Raw genomic sequence first — 24889 nt, 5'->3', positions numbered from 1 at the left:
TGACTGTCTTTTATAAAGTTTTTTTACATCATATAATGTACTATGAAACATTCTAAATGTAGTATTCCAAATCACCTCTTTCTTGAAGAAAAAAATGTAGGGTTTTGATTATAGCTTTTAAAGAAGAGAATGTTCCTGAGAGGAAAAAGTTGACCACAGATGTTCACAACACATACACAACATATTCCTATATGAACACAGACTAACAAAACACATAATACACACAGAATTCTTCTTTTGTTCACTTGTTGTATGACATATTATTTGGGCTAAGTCCACTCCAAATTTATGGTACTTGGTCACTTAAATATGATTTTATACTCCAGTAAGAAAAATTATATTTAAAATTTAATATTTAAAATGTACAGCTCTTTTTATTTATTGTGTAGTGATTTGTGTTATATAAATTTATGTGCGTGTTTTTATATACACTTAATATTTATACACACATATATATGTATGACTGTACATACACACACACACACAGACACACACGTTTCTGAAACTCTCATTGATTGCCAGATTCTGTTTCCAGTTGAGTTCAATACTATTTAGAACGTGCTTGCCTCTTATATTCAATGTTGATAAGACAGAATTATAGTCAATACAGAAGAAGGTGGAAGTCAAAATCAAAGAAACAAAATTTTCCACAAACACAAGCATAAATAGAGATGTAGGGGAAATAAATTAATGGAATACTTGGAGGTAAGATAACTTTTAAAACTGGATTAAATCAATGGCATACATTATACTAGTTTCATTTGTTTTAATCTTTGATGAAGAATTTCTATATAGCTCATTTTCTGGAGAAGTGTAGTTGTCCAAGGTGAATTTTCTTTCTGATTAATTGGAAGCCGAAGCTCAATGCTGGTCTCTTGGTTATGAAAATAAACTCTCAGGTGGTTCAGTAATTGTCTACTTGTTTACAATGTTACCTAATCTGCATTATTATCCTCTGTGCATTTTGAGAATTACTCTCTTTTACAAGAAAAATTATATGAATTCCTGCTATGTTATTCCAGCATGTTTTGCTGATGTCAACTATGCATTCATCACGTGAATTGTTAAATGCTATCCCTCTCATTTTGTTCTGAAAAACGTAAAATAACGTCATCTATTTAAGATTAGTTTGGATTATGCTCACCTTTGAAAACTCTTCAGGGTAACATTCATCAACCGAGCATTCTAGGCAAATGGATTCATGAATCTGTATCATTAGTATTAAGATAAATGCTAATCAGTGGCATCATTTTTTCAGTAAGGCCCATATTTCTGCTTGTGTAATAATATTATTGTCAAGATGCCCCATGTACATTTATCAGTTGAAAACTGAACACACTGATACATGTGTATGCTGAGCAGAGGGATATACCTCAATTGATATGTTACTCTGACATACTGATAGCATTTCCATTTTTTGATGACTTCAGTTTCCTGCATTTTGCCTACTCTTAACTTGGTGTAAATGTAATACTGTTTGGTACCAAAACTCCTTCCCTCATAGTTTGTAGTGTTTCTAGCAGGGCCACAGAGAGAAGAGAACAAAAATCCCCCTCTCTTCTGCATGGAAAATGGAAAATGGAAAAGATGAGGGCATATTTCTATTTTTGAGTATTTTCAAGTGCATAGTTCTCTAAACACTACATCATATAATAAATAATACTCCTCTATAAATGAGAACAATCTATTTTTCACTCATAAGTAAGGTTAGGTCTAATGCTTATTTTAGCACAAAAAAGCAAATGTCAGGGGTTGGGGGAAGCTATTGCTGTTTATTTTGGAAAAGATTACATTGTAAATAGAATTATACCTTCTGGCCACGCGAAGAATAAACCATACATAGAATTGAAAATGCCCTTTAGAGACTGTGCTAACTGAATTATTCAAATATATCTCTCCAAGAGCAGATCTAAAATGCTGGCATTCAGCATAAAGGTTGAGTGATATGTAATTTATTTTCCATTAGACAATTACTCTTTGCATTTCTGCTCAAGTGATGGCCTTATTGGAGGCTTCTTGATGTTGTCTTTCCAGACTCACCCATTCTACACTCTGATGCCAAATATTTTTAAAGTTCATTTCTGTTCATTTCACATTTGCCGCAGTCTGTATTTGTTTCAGGGGCATAAAACATAAATTCTTTACCATGACATGACATTTAGGGCCCAACACAATCACCTTTATCCTTTGCCTCCACCTATTCTATGACCTAGTCACCCAGGACTGCATGAAATTCTCTAAACATATCCTGTATGGACATACCTTGATGTTTTCTCAAGCTAAATCCTTCGCCTGGACTGCCTCTTTCCTGCTCTTGTCTTGCTGGCAACCTGTAAATCACAGCACTGGCCATCTTGCCTGCTGAGGCCACCTCTAAATTCTCCTTAGTGTAATTAATTCCTGGCATTTTCCTATGTTTTCCGTATCTACTTTGTGATTATTTGGTACCATTTTTTAATCTGTAAAGCAATTATATTTTGATAAAGGACGAATACTCTCTGATCACAAGTTCACAGTTTTATCCTGTAAGTCTAACAAGATAAAAATCAATATACTCATTGGTCTGATGACAAAATGAGGGTCCTAGCATAGCACTTTGCAGTTTGTAAATTTAGTTTATTGGCTAATTTGAATTGTAAGTTTAGTTGACTAGTTAAAATCTAATCGCCTCACTAATGTCACCTTGCATATTTTATCAATAAAATGTTGATATTTTAATGTCAGAACTGACCTATTACAGCATGCCAACAATAATTTTCACTTTATTTACGTGTTTTTGATAATATAATATTAACTATTTTTAAGAAATGGGCTAGACAAATTACTTCACACAGTTTCAGTTTAAGATTGTGTACTATGACTAAAACAACCATTTGTAATTCTCTGAACTAAAGATACTACAATGGATCTATAATCATAATTCTGATGTTTAGAGCAACTGAAGAGGGAGTCAGATGTAATTAGTCAAGAATGTTTTTGATGTTTAAATAAGTTGAACATGTCTCGAAAGTGTCTTACACAAAGTTAAGTGCTTAATATATATATATTTTTTGAGATGGATTCTTGCTCTGTCGCCCAGGGTGGAGTACAGTGGTGTAATCTTGGCTCATTACAACCTCCACATTCTGGGTTTAAGCGAGTCTCCTGCCTCAGCCTCCTGAGTAGCTGGGGCTACAGGCGCGCAGCATCACGTCCGGCTAATTTTTGTATTTTTAGTAGAGATGGGGTTTCACAATGTTGGCCAGGCTAGTCTCAAACTCCTGACCTCAGGTAATCTGCCCACCTTGGCCTCCTAACGTGCTGGGATTATAGGTGTGAGCCACTGTGCCTGGCCCTTAGTAAATATTGAGTGTTATTCCAGTTGTCCATTGCTTCTTAACAAAGTTCCTTGAAATTTGGTTAAAAAAAAAAAAAGCATTGTTTTGGATTTTCTTATTCATTTTTCTGTGGGCTTACCTGGGTGATTCTCACTTGGGATTTCTTATGAAGTTATAGTGAAATATTGCCAAAAATGGAGTCATAGGAGTGCTTTTCTCACTCACAGGCCTGATGCCTGGGCTGAGAGAAGTACAACAGTAGTGGTTGTTTGAGGATCTTTCTCTGCAAATGGCTACATTGAGCTTTCTCAGAGCATGGCAGTGTCAGAAGTCACACTTCTTATGTGGCAACTGGTTTCCCCCAGAGTAGGCATTCTAAGCGACAGGAAGTGGAAAGAGCAAATCCACTGCTGCCCAGCATACAAAGTAGCATACTGTTACTTCCACCATATTCTATTAGTCAAAGTAGATACAGTGTCCACTTCAATTCAGGACAAGGGGACATAGGCCTTGCCTCTCTATGGAAAAGAGTCAAAGTATTGGGGCCATCTTTAATTGTCATATATATTGACACTATCCAGTAGTCTTTTTAGTGAATGTCATCATTTCATACCTGCTTGGCAGTTGAAAAACTGTGAAATTTAGATGCCTTGGCCCTAGATCCTCTACATTGAAGTGTCAAAAATATGATTGAGGATGGGCGTGGTGGCTCATGCCTGTAATTCCAGCACTTTGGGAGGCCGAGGCGGGTGGATCACAAGGTCAGGAGTTCGAGACTGGCCTGACCAACATGGTGAAACCTCATCTCTACTAAAAATACAAAAATTAGCTGGGCGTGGTGGCACGCACCTGTAATCTCAGCTACTCAGGAGGCTGAGGCAGGAGAATCACTTGAACTTGGGAGGCAGAGGTTGCAGTGAGCCAGGATGGTGCCACTAGACTCCAGCCTGGGTGACAGAGCAAGACTCCATCTCAAAACAAACAAAAACATGTGATCGAATAATTTGCCTTATAGTTAGTACATAATTGTGGCCTATGAAAAAAAACCCAAGCTATCACTTCCCTTCGACCTGTATTACTTGGTATATTTTTGTGTACGCTGCCACTAATAGTCAAACACTAATCCAGATAAGATAATTTAGAGGAAGAACTATTTATTTTTCAATGAAATTCATAGAGGATACGTATCTCTACATTCATAACACATGAAACAAGACTGTGAGAGAACTGGGTCATAGATGTTTTTCTAGGCGGGGTGTTAAAATTAGAGGTCATTCAGGTTCTAGTAAAAAGAATTACCAGAGTAGAGGGGCTTCTTTCTAAACCTTCACTAAAAATAACCGTACAATTTAATAAATCAAAGAGACTCTGACCTTTGGGACTGTACCACTGAAGCTGTATCCTTCCTGCTCATATTATGTCATTCCCTTAACTGTCCCTTTAATTAGTTGATTAACTCCAGATCTGAGAGTGGGCAGTAACTAAGCCGTTAAGTGGCATTTTGAAACTAGGCAAATTTGAAATTAGTTTTTGAGGTTCAAATTTCACAAAGTTGGATGGTCTATGCAAATAAGCAGCTCATATAATCTAAATAGAGATGTCACTTCTGCCAAATAACTTGCAAACCATTAGTTTAAAAAACAAAAACTTTCCAGAAAGCATGAAATAGAGCCTTTCATAAAGTCATGTGGTCAGGCTGCAGGGCTGTGCAGTCTGGTATCATAGATAAAATACATTTTACAAGTGCTAGTATAGCTAAATAATTAGTTTAGATTTGAGTTTTCTTGATCAAGACATTATTTTATGAAATTTTTTTTCTAAATTCCATTGGTTGTTCTCTTTTTTATCTTATTGAAATCATAGAATTACAGTATGGTAGTCAAAGAATAACAGCAAGGTGATAAAAATTAAAAGGAAATTTATTTCCTTGGATTCCTTAAACATCATGAAGTGTACATATAACACAAATGAACACTTTTGAAAAACTCTTTTTATCTCTCATCTTTTTTCCCCATATTCCACATTTATTTCCATATCCTTGCCCCCAAATGTCTCTATGCACGTTTTCCTGAGACCTATGCCGTGCACCACTCATCTCCTTATCCTTCCTGTTTTCCTCCTGGCCCTCTAGTTTAATTTCTCCTCATATTCCATTACAAAAAAAAAAAAAAAGCTAACCTGACAGTTGGCCAAATTTGCTTTAGAGAGTTCCAATCACTCCTCTCCCTCAAATTGGATTTATGAGGGGATCTAGACTGAGAACAAAGGTGGGATGGTTGGTGTTTTGGAGACAGATGAGACTTATGTGAAAAGAAGAGGTGAGCACATTGTGCCTCTTCTCACTTCTAAGATTAAGGCCTGGGAAGGGGCGGGAGATGGGAAAGTAAACAAAGTTTGTGTTTTGAGAGAAGTTAGGTGAGAGAAGATCTTGCCATAGGAGACTTATATGTGTTCTTTCATCTGGCAAGTTCTGAAGGCATCAGGCTCACAGAAACATACTTCTTTTACATCTTGACATCTTGTTCAACACAGTATTTATCCCAGATGTTTTATTTTTGTTGAAAAATTACTATTTATGTTTGCATTAAAATAAGTCAGTGTGGATTTGTTAGATCTTGACTTTTTACTTCTAGTTTCTGCAATCATCTCATTTTAAAAAGTGTGAAATGTGTGTAGTAAACAATATTATGCCTTTAATACATGGACAAACCTGACAGACAACTAGCAATAACCTGTTTCTGTTTATCTGACCTTTCCAGACCAAACCTTACTCACCACTGATATAGTTTGGCTGTGTCCCCACCCAAATCTCATCTTTAATAATAGCTCCCATAATTCACACGTGTTGTGGGAGGGACCCAGTGAGAGATGATTTAATCATGGTGGCAGTTTACCCCATATTGTTCTTGTGGTAGTGAATAAGTCTCATGAAATCTGATGGTTTTATAAGGGCAACCCCTTTCACTTGGCTCTCATTCTCTTTTTGCTGGCTGCCATGTAAGACATCCCTTTGCTCTTCCTTCATCTTCTACCATGATTATGAGGCCTCCACAGCCATGTGGAACTGTGAGTCAATTAAACCTCTTTCCTTTATCAATCATCCTGTCTGGGGTATGTCTTTATCAGCAGCATGAAAATGGACTAATACAACCACCATTCTATTAAATACATCATTAAGGATACTTACTAATAAAGGATGGTGGTCTGGGACACTAGCAGCCCAGGAAAGTTAGAAAAACTATATTGTAAATATATATTTTATTATTTACTAAAACTTACTTTAATTTATGCAGTCAAATTAAAAATTAGAAAATTCATTCTTCAAAAGAGGAAAACATCAGCTGCTATTGGGAATGTGATTTTATATGCAGTTCAAGCAATTTTAAAAATAAATTATTACAATAGAATATGAACTTGAATTGGGAAGAACACAAGGTCCTAGGAGAAAATAAATATTCATAGTAAATTGAGAAACCTATGGGATAATTATATTCTTGGAATGGGCTGTGGTATGCACACAATTAATTAATGCATCTAAACTGCAATTAAAATATAAGCTGTAATTGTTAAAATTCACAAATAGTGTTATATGTAATAATTAGATGATCAATTTTTTTGTGATAAGACTGGAATTGAGTAAAACAAACAAACAAAAAAGTAGACTTAAACATAATAGCACGTTTTGTTTCTTTGTTGCTTCCAAACAGGACTTTACAAATATTTGATCCTTAAAAAAAACTTTGTAAATAAACTTAAATTATCTACAAAAATAGTAAACTTTTAATGACAGAAAAAATGTGTTGAATTGTGTTAAAATCATTTGAAAATTTTCAAAGAATTCAATTGTTTTGCCAATAAAATATGGGTTTTGAAAATGTAGCAGACTGTAGTTATTAAAAACTAAGCCCATGACACAGGAAAATATTTAAAATACTCATTCAAAACCAAGGGATAATATGAACAAGTTTAATTGGATCTTAAATCTTATATAATATTTAACTTTCACATTCTATAATTGTGCTTTGGAATATTTTAAATTTATATAATTTTTTTCATGGGATTTCTACTATAAGTAGTATAAATTCACATTTTTAGAGACATAAAATTTAAAAGGCTTTCCAATTTGCAGGATCTAAATTTGTAAGACCTTCAAAAGAGGCCGGGCGCGGTGGCTCATGCCTGTAATCCCAGCACTTTGGGAGGCCGAGGTGGGCGGATCATGAGGTCAGGAGTTCGAGACCAGTCTGGCCAACATAGTGAAACCCTGTCTTTATTAAAAATACACAAAAAATTAGCCGGGTGTGGTGGTGTGCACCTGTAATCCCATCTACTCAGGAGGCTGAGGCAGGAGAATCGCGTGAACCCGGGAAGGCAGAGGTTGCAGTGAGCCAAGATGGTGCCACTGCACTCCAGCCTGGGAGACAGAACAAGACTCCATCAAACAAACAAACAAACAAAAAACAAAAAAAACTCAAAAGAATATAAATAACAACAAAATTAATGAAATTTGTCTCATACAAATATGTGCTGAAGATAGGTTACCTTACAGGCCAGAAGAAGGTACTTGCGAAAATATTTGGACTGAAAAAATTACATATTTCAAAATGAAAAAAATAGAAAGGATATTTTCTGTTTAGCAGAATTTCTATGAGCTTATTTTCTCAATTTAAAATACTATAATACACGGTGAAGAGTTAAGTGAAGATGTCAACAATTTTACATATATCACCCATAAAGTACATGTTTGAGAAGAGTATAGGCGATTTAAAAAGTTGACAAGCAATATACCATATTAAAATATATTCTTTAGAAAATATCAGTGACCCAGTCTTATAGACCAAAACACTAATTAAAATACATCAGCATACAGCAAGAATGATTATTTTATTATACATATATATATTTTGAGATGGAGTTTCACTCTTGTTGCCCAGCTGGAGTGCAACGGCTCGATCTCGGCTCACTGCAACCTCCGCCTCCGTGATTCAAGCGATTCTCCTGCCTCAGCCTCCAGAAGTAGTTGGGATTACAGGCATCCGACCCCACGCCCAGCTAATTTTTGTATTTTTAGTAGAGACAGGGTTTCACCATGTTGGCCAGGCTGATCTCAAACTGCTGACCTCAGGTGATCCACCTGCCTCGGCCTCCCAAAGTGCCATTTTATAATGTTCATATTATCAATACAGACTTTACAAAAAGTTTTAGCTTTAATATGCAATTATATCATTTTAATTTTTAGAACTAATTTACTTTCCAAAATGAATTTTGATTTGCACTTTATTGGCCCACCAATATAAAGTCTCAAAATCTCAAAAAATAGGAAAACGTATAATTTTAATTAATTACATTGCCCTCTTTCACTTTCAAGGGTCTCAGTTTGGGCAAAATATTATATGGTAATCATAATTAGCATCCTAGTATGCTTAGGAGAGATCAGATGGGCTACACGGGATTTATGACTTGCTTTGGGTTACAGGCAATCTCAAACTTCCCTAATCACCAAGTGGGATAAAGAAGCAACACGAAGCCAGGGGGCTTGCCAAGAGATAGCTGCGACATGGAAGGAAAAGATCCCAACAGGTGTCACTAGGAATTATGTTGGTAGGTAGGAACACCCATCTCAATTCTTTCGTTTGATTCATTACAGAGGGATTTATATTAGAAGAACTCTCCTAATGGCTGTCTTTCTAGTTCCTCCTGTGGAGATAGCAATCATCTATCTGATTGGTCAGTTTGGAACGCGCAGTCCTTCATGTGACCGCCTCTTCCTTTCGCCTAAGGCGGAAACTGCTCACAGGAAGTACCTGTTTTACCCGACCCCTCCAGGGTGTAAAACGGAAGGGTTCGGAATTTGCCTCTGCGCCGTCTTTTTTTGCCTGTTACCTGTGACGTCCTTGGTAAGTTTGTCTAATTCTGGGGTTCGTTATCAGTAAGCTGACAGTTATAAGACATGGTCTTCATTCATTGCTCTAACAGTTATCAGGAAATATTTTGGAATTTTTTTTTTTTTTTTTTTTTTTTGAGACGGAGTCTCACTCTGTCACCCCAGGCTGGAGTGCAGTGGCGCGATCTCGGCTCACTGCAAGCTCCGCCTCCCGGGTTCTCGCCATTCTCCTGCCTCAGCCTCCCCAGTAGCTGGGACTACAGGGGCCTGCCACCACGCCCGGCTAATTTTTTTTTTGTATTTTTAGTAGAGACGGGGTTTCACTATGTTAGCCAGGATGGTCTCGATCTCCTGACCTCGTGATCCACCCGCCTCGGCCTCCCAAAGTGTTGGGATTACAGGCGTGAGCCACTGTGCCCGGCCAGATTTTTTTTTTTTTTTTTTTTTTTGCCACTTTCCTTTTTTGTTTCATTTCTCCCAGAGGGAATGGAAAGACGTTATATTTTGGACCTTCCTCTCACTCTGACATCTAGGACATAGGATGGGAGTAAAAGGAAAATTAAAAGGAAAGGAATTCCGTGTTGCAGAGCGATTTGTGTAGTTGTATCTTCTGGCATGGCTGAAGTGGGAAGTGTTGCACTCTGGCAGAACTGGTCTAGGTACCGATCATATATGTTCAGCTGTAGTGGCAATTTTGCCCACAGGAGAGTAGCTGTTTGTATATAAGCAGGTTTGCATACCTTGGGCTGTGAGCAAAAGCCAATAAGCTTTGAGGGACTCAGCAAACAAAATCTGACCAGAAGTGCTGAGGCATCCCTATTAAACGGGTGTTGGTCAAGTGATTATTGCTGCTTGGCTTTGAAATCTGTAGAGGCAGTTTTTTCTAAGTAGCCTTGACTGAGAGAAGGGTATGATTATAGTCTTTTTGTGTACGAGCCTTATAGATCTAAAAGTGGTTCTAGGATGGCCAGTGGTATTTGCAGGAAATGTTTAGTGCCAGGCCTACATAGGGGGCATAGATAGTCTGCTCAAATTCTGGCCGGGTGCAGTGGCTGACACCTGTAATCCCAGCAGTTTGGGAGGCCGAGGCGGGAGGATCACGAGATCAAGAGATCGAGACCATCCTGGCCAACAGGGTGAAACGCGTCTCTATTACAAATACAAAAATTAGCCGGGCGTGGTCGCACGCGCCTGTAGTCCCAGCTACTCGGGAAGCTGAGCCGGGAGAATCGCTTGAACCCGGGAGGCGGAGGTTGCAGTGAGCTGAGATCGTCTCATTTCACTCCAGCCTGGAGACAGAGAGAGACTCCGTCTCAAAAAAAAAAAAAAAAAAAAAAAAAAAAGTCTGCTCAAATTATGATCTTTTATATTGTTTTGACTCCTCTTCAGAGACAAGAGATGGAAGTTTGGAGTGACAAGTCTTGGAGTTATCTGACTTGGCCATCGATTTAATAGTTGTTCCTATTTTTTTTTTTTTTTTTATCTCACGGTGGCTTTGAATTTAACAATTCTGTGTACTCTGGTCATAACTTTTGATCTTTGAGATTCACACTGTGACTCCACCCATAGGAGGTGCATATGGATATCAAATTATGGAGTTGGATATTAAATTAAAAAGCAATGGGAACCCTTCTTGTAAAGACCATATAGATTTTCATAAATCTTCATAAATTGAGGATGAGAAACCATTCAATACAATTATTGCAAAAACAGTGACTGAGAAAGCAATTAAAAAGTCTCATGATTGGAATATCTGGTTCTAAAAATCATTTTTGCTTAGGATTTTTAGGTGCTAGCGTAGTTTAAAACTTATGCTTCATTGTTAATAGAGAGCAATGGAAAAATGGAAGCAAGAATAAAATAAGTTAGAGCTGGAGAAAAAGAAAAGTTTTTAGGAGCAAATTTGGGAAACTAGTACACCAGCTTAAGATAAATGACATAGAAAATGAGATTTGAAGTTCAAGTAGAGGGAAATAGAGATTCAAGAGGATCTAAATGTTGTATGTCATAGGATTGGTAAAAGAAGAGTTTAAGAGTTTAGTTGTTACTAGATTGAGATAAGGACCTGAGTCAAATTAATCAAAAAGAGAAAGAGGCAAGATCTCAAATGGAATAGTTCCTTGAAAGAGAGTCAGGAAATAGGAAACTGTTAAGAAGTCACAGTTAAGGGATGACGTTAAAGGCAGTTAGAACTAAGACTAGGGAAATCTGTTGAACTCACAAAGTGTCATTAGGTGGTTTTCAAGGTAATATAGCCATTATAGATTTTGAACATAGTTACATTTTGTGCCTTGAAGGATTGTTCCCAAAAATTAGGATGCAAGACAAGGCTCAAGCAAGAGGGGCATATTGGAATGAGCCAGGCAAGAAGATAAATTCAGGCTTAAATAGACTAGATGTTGGTCTAATGAGAGAAAAGTTCCTGCATGGAACTATTTGTCTCAGGGAGGAAGAGGGGAAAATATGTGTGAATGGTAGATACTTTTAGTAAATTCAGAATTGAGTGATTTCATTGTTATTGATGGAGAAGAAGATTCTGGAACTTAAGAACTAGAGGAGTATGTTAGAAAAAAACTAATACCTAGAAAAATAATAAGGTAGTCAAGTATTCATTTCCAGCAAACAGCATTAATGCTATGTGTGTTGGAGAAGAGACCAAATTAATAAAAAGGTTAACCAGTTAGAAATTCAACTTCCTAAGTTGATTACATAGCTAAGAACAGTTAAAACTTTCTGAAAGATATAAGAGAAGGATAGAAGAAAATCAAAAGTAGAGGTGTGTTTCATTGTTGCAGAAAAATATGTAGCAGAAAAAAATGCTATTCAAGGTCTGTACAATTTTATGATGAAAGACAGGAGCACATGGAAAAGGAATTAGTTCTCTTTGGGCCCCTGGAGGCTCAGGCTTCAGGATCATCAGTTGCAGCTTCAATTCAGGAATCTGCTGAGAGTGATTTTCCAGCTGAAATAAATAGATGAGAGAGGAGACCCTCCCTGAGGGGCAGGTCACCAGCTTATCAATTCCATAACAAGAAACAGTGGAAAGAACTACTGTAATATAGCATTGAAATATATGCTTATCAGAGATGGTAGGCTCTGTTTTGTAAGATAGAGTCCACCTTCAGCTGCACCAAAGTGGCAGAAACTGAGGGCTCAGAGAGGGAATGAAAATGAAAGTTTTAAAAACAGATTGTAGAGGGAAAATTTTATACTTAATTAAAACCTGGTGAACTTGATTAGAAATTTTTAAACTTTTCTGTGAGGCAGGAATGTCTCAAATGTCATTCTCTGAGAGAGGCAACAGTATACTGAGTGCATTTTACTCCCAGGTAGGATGAATCCTTAATGTCAAAATTATTGTATTGATAGGAGTTTTCAGGATTTTGTGTTACTCACATAAATGACAAGCATCCTGATGAGGCTGCAACCAAGAATATTTTCATGTCCCCTTCTTCCTCTAGATGACATTCAGTTCCGGTTTCTAAGAACACAGTGTGCTTTGGGATAACTGTTTTAGGGTTTGGGATGTGGCTGTGTTGAAATTACATAGGTGTGGGGACAGTTGTGTTGAGTATATGTATTCTTTTAGTATTGTTTTTGAACCATACATTTGTGAAGTTAAAACAGATGGAAAAATGTAAATTTGACAAACCTTACTTCTATTCATATATTTACCCATGCCTACAGGTTCTATTTATTTAGTTGTTTGTTGCTTTAAAAAAAAACTTGTATAATACTTAAGTGTCCAAATACAGTCCTATGTACTTTGCAAATATTAACTCATTTTTATCTTGTATCAACTCTCTGAGGTAAGAATTTCTATACTCCCCATTTTAAAAATAGGCTCGAAAAGGTTTTAATTTGAAAGTGGCAGAAACAGACTTAGGCAATCTGGCTTCAGAGTCATAAGTAGGTAGGTAATCCATTTAGTAGGTTCTACCATACTATGCATACCTAATGTGTTGTCTTTTAACATGCAGACACATACAAATAGGAATCCATGTTCTTAATTTTTCCTTTTCTCTACAAAAGATAGCAAACTTCACACACTCTGCTCTGTACCTCATTTTTTTTCAGTCAACTGCATGTTTTCAATATGTGGAAAACTTTTCCTCGTTGCATGGAATTAATATTTTGTGATGTGAATGTATCATAAACAGTTTCCTGCTAGTGGATGCTTGCATGTATAAATTCCTAAAAGTAGAATTGCTGTATCAAAAGATAAATGCCTGTGTAATGTTTGTGTATTACCAAATTTCTCCCTGTATATGTTGTACTATTTTGCATTCTTCTTATGGTGTGAGATCTGTTTCGTTAACAGAGTATTATGAAAATTTGGATTCTTGACAATCTGATAAGTGAAAAATATTATCTCAGTGTTGTTTTAATTTGTATTTATTATTTAATAAGAATATGTGAATAAGTTGTATATCTTTGCATTTCTTTAAGGACCATTTTAATTTCTTCTTCTGTGAAGTGATTTTCATTTTTTTTGACCATTTTTAGGAATTTATTACTGTTATCTCCATTTGAGTTCTAGCTGCTCTTTTTATATGATGGAGATGAATCTTTTGCCTATCATGTGAGTTTGAAATATTTTTTCTCTAGTGTGTCATTTGTCTTTTGACCCTGATTTTTCTTTTAATATAGTACAATTTATCAGTATTTCCTTCTTTATGTAATGGGTTTTAGTCATTTAGAAATGTCTTTTTCACTCCAGATTTTAAAGGAATTTGTGTGTTTTCCTTTAGTACTTCATGGTTTCATATTTCTTTCCCTTTGTACATTTAAATCTTTGATTCAGTTTTAGTTTATCAAAGGTCATAAAAATATGATAGAGATACAGCTCACCTTTTTTTGGAGATGATTATTCTTTCGGCTCTTTACAATGTAGCTAGGAAAAATTTGTCTTTGATGTGATATAATATCTGAATCCCTGGAGGAATTACAGTCGTGCATCGCTGAACAGCAAGGATATATGTTCTGAAAAATGCATCATTAGGTGATTTCATCATTCTACAAACATCATACAGTGTACTTACACAAACCTAGATGGTATAACTTACTACACACATAGGCTATATAGTATAGCTAATCGCTCCTAGGCTACCGACCTGTACAGGATGTTACTTTACTGAATACTGAAGGTCCTTGTAACACAATGGTCAGTATTTGTGTAGTTAAACATATATAAACATAGCAAAGGAATAGTAAAAATACTGTATGAGATAAAAAATGATACACCTGTTTTGGGCACTTAGCATGAATGAGCAGCCTACGGGACTAAAAGTTGTTCCGGGTGAGGCAGTGAGTGAGTAGTGAGTAAATGTGAAGGCCTAGGACATTACTGTGTACTCCTGTTGACTTTATAAACCCTGCACACTTAGGCTATACTGAATTTATTAAAAAAAAACTAAGTAATTGCGCTACAATATTACAAGGACTATGATGTCACTAGTTGATGTGAATTTTTCAGCTCCATTTTAATATTATAGGACAGTCCATCATTGACCGAAATGTTGTTATGTGGCACATGACTGTATGCCCATTCCAAGTATTAAGAATGCCTCTGAGGTGGCAGAAGAATAAATTCATCACGATGTTTTATTGACTTTTACCTAAGCATTCTGATTTGAACATTTTCAAGGTGTAGCTCATAAGGGCATGAAAATTTGATAATGGACTTTAATTTCTTTGAGTGTTAATGGTTTTTTATTTGAATTTCCAAGGTGATTTAGTTTTTGGACTTAAATTTATTCTTGGGAATTTAATAATTGAAAGGGCTTATTTTCAAATTTGGCATATCTCTATAATGTTAGAATTGTATTCTTGGAATTTCTTAAGTTGTTTGATCTCATTGTGGGACCCTGATGTATTATGCTGGATATATACTTGTCATAATTTTTGATAAGACATAGAATTAGAAATCAGTTTTCAGCCTTAGTTATAGAATGACTACAAATTTTTTATTTTTATTTTTATTTATTTATTATTTTGAGACAGCGTCTCCCTCTCTTACCCAGACTGGAGTACAGTGGTGTGATCTGGCTCACTGCAACCTCTGCCTCCCAGGTTCAAGTGATTCTTGTGCCTCAGCCTCCCGAGTAGCTGGGATTACAGGTGTGTGCCACCATGCCTGGCTAATTTTTGTATTTTTAGTAGAGACGAGGTTTTGCCATGCTGCCCAGGCTGTAGAATGACTACAGATTTGATTTAATTTAATTAATGTAGTTTTGACCTAGTTTGGAGAATTCGGGGTTCAAAAATCTTAACTGCTAACAGTGGTCTCAGAAGACAATACCTAAAGTCATAGATGGTGTAGGTGACTCATGAAATGGAAGAAGCAAAGAAGCAATGTCTTGATAGATTGCTGATTCCTTTCTCTGAAGGACAGCCATGCCGACTGACCATAAGCTTAATTATTAAGTCCAGTGGTTTAGTAGAACAAAAATGCTGCAGATTATTGGTATATGGAAGGGATTATAGAATGCTTTCTTTCTTTTTGTGATGTTTCCTTTTATGTGGAAGGTCCACTGTTATAACATGTTTGATCTCTTGACCTAACTTTTATGTGAGTAGTTAAGGGAGTTATATGATCGTCGACTTTAGAAGAAGAAACTAGAACATTGTCCTCCTTTTCTTCTTGGGATTCAGCTGTCCTCAGGAAGTTGCTCTGCTCTTCCATTTTACAGGGGTAAGAGAAGGACTTTCCTCATACTGTGTGCTGAGACTGAGTGGGAAGATCTGTGTAATATTGGAAAACCCATTGCTCATAGATGTATTAGGCAGGGTTCTCCAGAGAAACAAAGCTAATAGGATATATAGAGATAGATATAGGAATAAGAAGAGATTTGTTAGGGGAATTGTCTAATGCAATTGTGGAGGCTGAGAAGTCCCATAATATGTTGTCCCAAGATGGGGAACCAAGAAAGCTGATAGTGTTATTCAGACGGAGTCCTTAAATGTAAGAACCAGAGGAACAGATTGTGTAGCTTCCACTCTAATACCCAAGGCTTGAGGACTCATGGGAGACCACTGATATAAGTCTTTGAATGTGAAATCTGGTGAACCAGAAGCTGCAGTGTTTGAGGGCAGGAGAAGATGGATGTTCCATCTTCTCTTAAAGATGGAACATCTTTAAGAGAGAGAGAGATGGATGTTCTCTCTCTCTTAAAGAGAGAGAGAGTTGGCTCACCCTTCTCTGCCATTTTGTTCTGTTGGACCCCCAATAGATTGGCTGACGTAAGTCTGCATTAGTGAGGGTGCATCTTTACTCAGTTTACTGATTCAAATGCTAATGTCTTCTGGAAACACCCTCACAGACACACCTAGAAATAATGTTTTACTAGCTATTTGGGCATCTTTAAGCCCAGTCAAGTTGACACATAAAATTAATCATACAATAGATTAAACTGTACTCTCTAAATTTGCTTTATTAGATGCAGAGGTAATATATTGATCTCATCTTAGGACAACTCCTTTGTATCGCTAAATTGTTTAGAACTTGGGTAGGACTGCCAGTTACTGATTTTTTCTACCCCCAACTCGATCAGAGTGGGAAGCCTATGATAAGGACAATAGGACGATTTATCGGAAATATCTGTTGATTGAGAATGTCTCATAGCTGAGGTGGGAATCAAGTCCATCGGTGAGACCATAACTTTCAATACCTGCTCTAGTAGCAATCCATGTTTAGTATTCATGTTGAGGCAGTGTATGACAGGTTATATTACCCCAAGATATCACAAATAAAATGAACGAGGATCATCTGAATGCCACCCTTCATACCTCAATGTTACATATGCTTTTTCTGAAACCAGAATAAGAAATCACAGGAAAATCTGAATTTATAAGCAGATTGAAGCTTTATGCTAGGCTAGGTAATCAAAGGCAGAAATTATAATAAGATGTAATAATAAAGTTACATATTATACACCTGAAGTTCTAGAACTGCTAAAAATATAAAGTTCACATTATGTTGAGTTTTTAATATTTGTCTTTGTCTTTTTGGGGCTGTTATAACAAAATACCATAATCTGGGTAGCTTATAAGCAACAGTAATTTATGTCACATAGTTCTGGGGACTGGGAAGTCCAAGACTTAGGTGCCAGCAGATTTGGTGTCTGGTGAGGGCACCATTTGCTTATAAATGACATCTTCGTGCTGTATTCTCACATGGTGGTAGGGACAAACAAGCTTCATTGGGCCTCTTTTATAAGAGCACTAATTTGATTAATGAGGGTGACCTATCAAAGGCCCCCACCTCTTAATATCATCACTGTGGGGGTTAGAATGTCAACAAATGAATTTTGGGGGGAACACAAATGTTCAAATCATAGCAGTATTTGTTTTTATTAATTTTATTCTGAATTTGAGGTGCCCCATATCAGTAACAGATTTCTTAATGAGAAATAAGACCCCCCTCCTCCCCTGCCACCAATTCTTACATTTCTGGTGAGACAGTGAGAGCCAGGTCAGTTGTTCTACTCAAGCCAAACTACCCATGTAAGAACAAGAAAAAACAGATTTTCTCTGCTTATTTAAGGGCAAGGAGGCAGCTGTCCACCTCTCTTTCTGCAAGGGTATCCTTGGAAACATAATGGGCATGATTCCTAACTCCAGCACTTTGGTATGTAAATAAAAATCTCCCGAGGAGCCACATAGCCCTGTGTGTCACAGACCTAGAGATGTCTCCAAGCCCTGGCTCTCATTCTTCCTTAAAATATAAATATCTAGGAATTTTCTGCTCTATGCTTTCACCCAGTAACTAGGTAAACTATCCCAGTATGTAACCTTTTGATTTTGGGAGAGCTAAGTTTAATTTTGGATCAGAGCAGTTAGCTCCATCATTAGGGAAACGAATTGCTACAGATTTAATCCTTGTGGTATGTGAAAATGTTTTTATGAGAAATGGAATTAAAGATTTTCTGACTATAGAGTGAATATATTTCCATGTTGAAGGAGGCTTGGGCTTTTTATAGGAACACTGAGAAATCTAGCGTTGTTTTATTTCTCCACATATCCAGTACATGACTTTTTGTCATTTGTGCTTGATAAACCTGTTAACACTATACCTGGAGCACAGCAAGTACTCTACAAATGATAGCTATTATAATAATTACTATACTTATTATTTTAAGATGTCAAAAATGCCTGCGTAATTGTTGCAGAAATAATCATTCAAATGGAAAATACTTTTACATTCATTTATTTTATTTATGAAATGAATTTGTGGATGAAATTTAAGTTAGATAAAGTCTATCATGAGCCTGGAGACCTACAGAGAAGAATCTGTACTTTCTCATGAAAGGCCGACTATTTAGATCATGACTCACAATCTCTCTCTCATTGGCGAAAAAGCACCCACCACATACATAAAGGCGCAGATCACACACACACACACACACACACACACACCCTCCAATTGTTAAGCCTGTCTTCTTGAAGTGCATTTAGATTTTCTCTTAGGGTTTTATCAAAATGGATTTTATGCCTATCTAGGAATTGAGACTGAATCTATTCTCTTACTAGTAGCTAAACTCACTAGTTAGGAGATGATTTCTTGCTTGGCTTTCTTAACTCATCTTTTAGATTCTAGTTACAAGGTTTCACATTCTTTTTATTTTCTAATACTGTGACACTTTTTCAAATAAATGGGTACTGAAATCTAGCTTGAAAGACAAAATTGCTACAGATGGAATTATTAGCATACAGTATAATATAGTATATTTTAAAGCTATAGTAGTTGAAAAAGGAGAGGGATCAATAGAGGTAGGTTGGAGTAATTGATAATTTTTAGTAGAGGAGAAGGATAATGAGTTGGACCTTATTTTGTATAAGAGGTAAATAAAGCAGATAGCATATCAACAGTGGGAATTGATAAAAACTAAGCTCATTTCTTGAACATAATTTGTTAATTTTTTTCTCCACCATAGTAAAATATAGCAATGAACAAATAAGAGGTGATGAACAGTCCCTTCCTTCATAACGTTACACTATAGTAGGTTTATGGTACACTGTGTTCATTGATTAATTCTATCAGTGAATTTGATAATCTAATTTTATGATCAGGGAACAGAAAGATATATGCAAAAGGATATAGGGCTAGACCAAAGAGTTCAAATCAGATGCTACAGGCAATGTGGCATCAATACAGTTTTTAAATAGGGAAGTGAAATAATAGGAAACAATATTTTATGAATATTTATCAATGGTAAATTGAGCGGACTGGGCACGGTGGCTCACGCTTGTAATCCCAGCATTTTGGGAGGGTGAGGCCAGTGGATCTCTTGGGCCCAGGAGTTTGAGAACAGCCTGGTTAACACAGCAAGACCCCGCCTCTACAAAAAATAAAAAAATAAAAAATTAGCCAGGCATGGTGGTGTATGTTTGTAGTCCCAGCTTCTTGGGAGGCTGAGGGGGAAGGATTGCTTGAGCCCAAGAGAATGAGGTTGCAGTGAGCCATGATCACACCACTGCACTCCAGACTGGGTGACAGAGCAAGACCCTGTCTCAAAAAAAATAATGAATGATGAGATGGAGAGACATTTGAATCAGGATGGCCAATTAGGGAAATACTGGAATAATTTAAGAGTAAATGATAAGAACATCTAATATAGATTTGGCTTTTGGAGAAGAGAATTCAGAAGAAGAGTCCAAAGTTCTTGTAGACCTAAGTTATGAATGGAATAAAAGAATTAATTCCGAGATAGCTTGAGGATTTGGAGAAAATAATGTAAATTTGGAAGGGAAGGTGGCAAGTTAATCTTTATGCATATTTAGATATGGCCAATGACTATATCCAGGAGAAAAATCCCTTTAGACATTGAATATATAGTACTGGGATTCTAGGCAGGAGATACAGGTTCAGACTTCTCCAACCTAAAGGTGACAGCAGTCATGAGAATGAGTAAGCCCTTTGTGCTATAAGGCCAAAAATTAGGCTTAGAGGCAGCCCATAGAGAGTTAGAAGGAGAAACGGAGAGGTGGAGGTCAGAGAACATAGCCAGCGTAGTTAGGGAAGCTGAGGAAATTATAATGTCAAGTTAATGTGGTTAACAATACCAGATTTAATGTGAGGTAAGATAAAATGAAGTCTGATAAATTCTCATTAACTTTCGGGTTTAAAATATTACCCAGGGTAGGGGTGAGGTGTTTAGTGGGGGACCTGATCTCTTGTGTCCATGTAAATATACACTTTAAGCCACTGTCATCTGTTACTGCAGACTGATTTGTCTGATGAATTGGGAATGGGCTATTTAATTTGAGCAGTGGAGAGGAAGGAGGGATAGAAGTATGGACGGGGATAGGATAGCAGTGCTGAGTTGACAGCCGTAGGGATTACCCTGAGAGGTGCATGAGACGGAATACTTGAGAGAGAACAATAACAGACTAGTTACTAATTTTGTGTTTTCTGATCATATTGGGGACAATGAAGTACTCTTTATTAGCCACAATTAAAATGCTGTCCGTTGAATGGAAGTAAAGGAAAGGTGACTCAGAGAGACACAACTTTCCTTAATACTCAAGAGGGGACACACTTAGCATTCTCCTGAGACAGAGAGAAAGAATCCAGCTGAGCTGGTGTTGGATTGATTTTTTTGATGTGGATATAGATGAGAAGAAATCTGGAGAGATATCAATTCATTTTCTTTCTTAAGACCTGAAACATTGGTGGTGGTGGGGAGAAAGGAGTTGGAACCTTTATTTTACAAGAGCTGGCAGTTCATGACAGAGCCTGTGGCCTGAGTGACCTGTATTCCCAGACAGTTGCACCTGTCTTGACCCTGTTTGTTCCTGGTTCTGTTGTCTGTGCCCCTGGGGTGAGGCTAACATAGGACATTTGGGAAGCTAGCCATAGTCTACAAAACAAGCCTTCAATTGTAATTTTAATGGGTATACTATTTCACCTTAATTTAATTTCCCTACCTCCAAGAATATATCTTGTTTTGTAAGTTCAAAAGCTGACACATCATCCAGAGAGACTATTTATTTTCCCTATCTTCTTCACACAAAGGCTGAGATTATTCTTGCAACAGTAATCAAGATCTTCTGTCTTTGGGTTGCAAAGAAAATGCATTCAACTGTACTTGAAAGAGAAAATTGAAATTCAGCTACAGATGATAAAGCACATTCTCCTTCTCTTTCAGTTTTGTCTGTCATATCAGCTGAACTGCATTAACAAAAGCAGAGGGTGCCTGTTGCTTGCTATTGGCAAAAAATACAATATTCATTGTCCAAAACTGTGTATGAGGTGTGTTGTGGTTTACTTCTATTAAGGATTCTTGTTCTTCTAGTCCTTTTTTTTTTCTTTTTTGTTAATTCTAGCATGGTATAAAATGAACCAGGAAAATAGTCCCCAGAGGAAGGTTTTTCCACTAGCTTTAATGGCTGAGCACCTGTGAGTCTTTTAAAAAAATCATCAAATCTTGAGTGTGATTGGCTTGCCTATATTCCTATTTTAACAGTTTTACAATGCTGGTGTAATTGTTTTAGGAAACATGTAGACTTACTAGCATATTTAATGCTGGCTTTAATTATTTATTGCATTTATTGGGTATGTAAGTCCTAAAATTGTCACTGGGTACATCTACCAATAGCATAACTGCTACAGTGATAAAAAGCATCTAGAAATAAAAGTAGGTTGGTACTACTGAGATAGAGATTTCCATAAACAAAAGGTGCATTGCAGAATTTTCTTTTTCCCCATTAGACAGTCTCATGGGCATGCCAGTTGTGAAACCATAGTCAAATTTATAGATATACAAAGGTAAGAATAAAATATGAGTTTATACTCAGGTATACGCAGTAAGTAACTATTTTTAGTCAGCTATATAACAAGAGGCCAGAGACAAAAGTCTAGGCAAAATTGTGAAGTAGGAATAGCTTATGTTCAGATACTTGTAGCCTGTGTTTTGTGTGTTTAATAATAACTTCTCCAGAAGCTTCCTTGGTTTTCCTCTCCCCTCCAAATTTACTTATTCTCAAGAAGACATGAAATGTATTCACACTGAGGTTTAACTGATAATAAAGGTGGTGAAAGTGCAATAGAAAGAACTCTTTGAGACCAACCAGTCCTGGCTTCAAGTCTAATTGTAATTATTTTCTAGCGAAGTTATTTTTGCTGAATTTCTCCCTTAGGGAGATCAGGATTTGGTGCAAATGGAAGATTATACAATTTTGGGGGGGCCTTAAAAATACAAAACAATGTATATAAATTAAGAAAGTGATTACGTGTAGTTACACATGAAAATGACAAATAAACTCCAGAAAAACAAATAATTTCTAATTAACTTCCTAATACTTAAAAAAAAACTTTTATTTTAGGTTTAGGGGTATATGTGCAGGTTTATTATATAGGTAAACTAGCGTCATGCGGATTTGTTGTACAGATTATTTTGTCACTCGGGTACTAAGCCTAGTACCCAATAGTTATTTTTTTTCTGTTCTTCTTCTTCCTCTCACTCTCCACCCTCAAGTAGGTCCCAGTGTCTGTTGTTCTTCTCTTTGTGCCCATGAGTTCTCATCATTTAGCTCCCACTTATGAGTGAGAACATGCGGTATTTGGTTTTCTGTTCCTGCTTTAGCTTGCTAAGGATAATAGCTTCCAGCCCCAAACATGTTCCCACAAAAGACATGGTCTCATTCTTTTTTTATGGCTCCATAGTATTCTGTGGTGTATATGTACCACATTTTCTTTATTCAATCTGTTATTGATGGGCGTTCAGGTTAGTTCTATGTTTTTGCTATTGCAAATAGTGCTGCAGTGAACATTGGTGTACATGTGTCTTTATAATAGAATGATATATAAACCTTTGGGTATATACCCAGTAACGGGAGTGCTGGGTCAAATGTTAGTTCTGTTTTTAGCTCTTTGAGGAATCGCAACGCTGCTTTCCACAATGGTTGAACTAATTTACACCACCACCAACGGTTGCTTGGCACAGCTCCAACAATTGCTCAATAACCTCACCAGCATCTGTAATTTTTCAACTTTAAAAAAATAGCCATTCTGACTGGTGTGAGATGCTATCTTATTGTAGTTTTGATTTGCATTTCTCTAATGATCACTGATATGGACCTTTCTTTCACATACTTCTTGGATGCATGTATGTCTTCTTTTGCAAAGTGATCATGTCTTTTACCCACTTTTTAATGGGGTTGTTTTTTGCTTGTACATTTGTTTAAGTTCCTTATAGATGTTGGGTATTAGACCTTTGTCAGATGCATAGTTTGCAAATATTTTCTCCCATTCTGTAGGTTGTCTGTGTACTTTGTTGATGGTTTCTTTTGCTGGGCAGCTCTTAAGTTTAATTAGATCCCACTTGTCAATTTTTGCTTTGGTTGCAATAGTTTTTGGTATCTTTTTCATGAAATCTTTGCCCATTCCTAAGTCCAGGATGGTATTGCCTAGGTTGTCTTCCAGAACTTTTACAGTTTTGGGTTTACATTTAATCTTTAATTCATCTTGAGTTGATTTTTGTATATGATACAAGGAAGGGGTCCAGCTTCAATCTTCTGCATATAGGTAACCTGTTATTCCAGCACCATTTATTGAATAGGGGGTCTTTTCCTCATTGTTTGCTTTTGTCGGGTTTGTTAAAGATCAAATGATTGTAGGTGGGCAGCCTTATTTCTGGGCTGTCTATTCTGTTCTGGTACCATGCTGTTTTGATTACTGTAGCCCTGTAATATGGGTATTGAAGTCGGGTAACATGAATATTTTCAGCTTTGTTCCTTTCACGTAGGATTACTTTGGCTATTCGGGCCGTCTTTTGGTTCCACATAAATTTTTAAATGGTTTTTTCTAGTTCTGTGAAGAACATTGTTGGTAGTTTGATGGGAATAGCATTGACTTTGTACATTTCTTTGGGCCGTATGGTCATTGTAATGATATGGGTTCTTCATATTCATGAGTATGAGATGCTTTTCCATTTGTTTGTCTTCACTGATTTCTTTGAGCAGTGTTTTTAGAATTCTCATTGTAGAGATCATTCACCTTCCTGGTTAGTGGTATTCCTAGGTATTTTATTCTTTTTGTGTCAGTTCTGAATGGGATTGACTTCCTGATTTGGCTCTTGGCTTGGCTATTGTTGGTATATAAGATAATTCTTTTTCTCACATTTTTTAAAACTATATACTCTTTGATTCTTTTATGTGACAACATTTTATATCATTGTAGAGAGAAGAGAAAGATATTTTGACTTTTTTAAAGAAGAAAGATTGGTGCTTTTTGTTAGACTGGAGAAGTTTCTTCTACTTTGCTGCATGTTTTTGGAAATGCCACATTTTTTGACTTTATCCATGGATTCTCACTTAGATTGCTTCTTGTCCATGAATAAGCCCTGGAAAACTCTAGCATTTTGAAATTTCCTTGTATTCCCTCATTGATGCAATAGCTGCCACAGCTATTGCCACAGAACTCATTCAGGCTTGAATGTATTTCTTAAACATTTATTCAGTGTTTTCTTTCTGCCATTGTGCCGAGTCTAGAGAATAAACAAATGAAGGAGGCATTTCTGCCCTCAGAGAACTCACAGGCTAGTGCAAATGGATATTTTATAATGCAATGTGAACAGTTCAACAGTGAAGTATGTACAAAGGGTATAACTTATCCGTGGAGGGAATTTCAGCTGGCTGGTATAACGCAGAGCGCTTGTGTAAAATGCTATAAAGGAACAAATTTTTA

The 24889-nt window shown here is 36.6% G+C and overlaps 1 protein-coding gene across 11 annotated transcripts in view; it reads left to right on the top strand.

Moving 5' to 3' along the window:
* Window positions 1-9112: 9112 nt before the first annotated feature.
* The window catches only part of COX7B2 (cytochrome c oxidase subunit 7B2), a 171954-nt gene continuing 156177 nt past the window's right edge, over window positions 9113-24889 (top strand). For 4 of the 11 annotated variants that reach the window (XR_010133221.1, XR_010133220.1, XM_019025125.2 and 1 more), the window contains exon 1: window positions 9138-9214. The gene's annotated coding sequence lies outside the window, so the exon portion shown is untranslated. Of the gene's footprint in view, window positions 9215-11364; window positions 11448-13700; window positions 13784-17745; window positions 17831-24889 lie in introns of those variants that run through there. The other 7 variants (XM_004038633.4, XM_063705104.1, XM_055384159.2 and 4 more) reach the window with 6 other exon arrangements.

The sequence above is a fragment of the Gorilla gorilla genome, chromosome 3 (assembly GCF_029281585.2).
Source record: "Gorilla gorilla gorilla isolate KB3781 chromosome 3, NHGRI_mGorGor1-v2.1_pri, whole genome shotgun sequence".
Lineage (NCBI taxonomy): Eukaryota > Metazoa > Chordata > Mammalia > Primates > Hominidae > Gorilla > Gorilla gorilla.
Note: the sequence above shows the minus strand (reverse complement) of the source record. Positions and strands in the feature narration are given on the sequence as shown.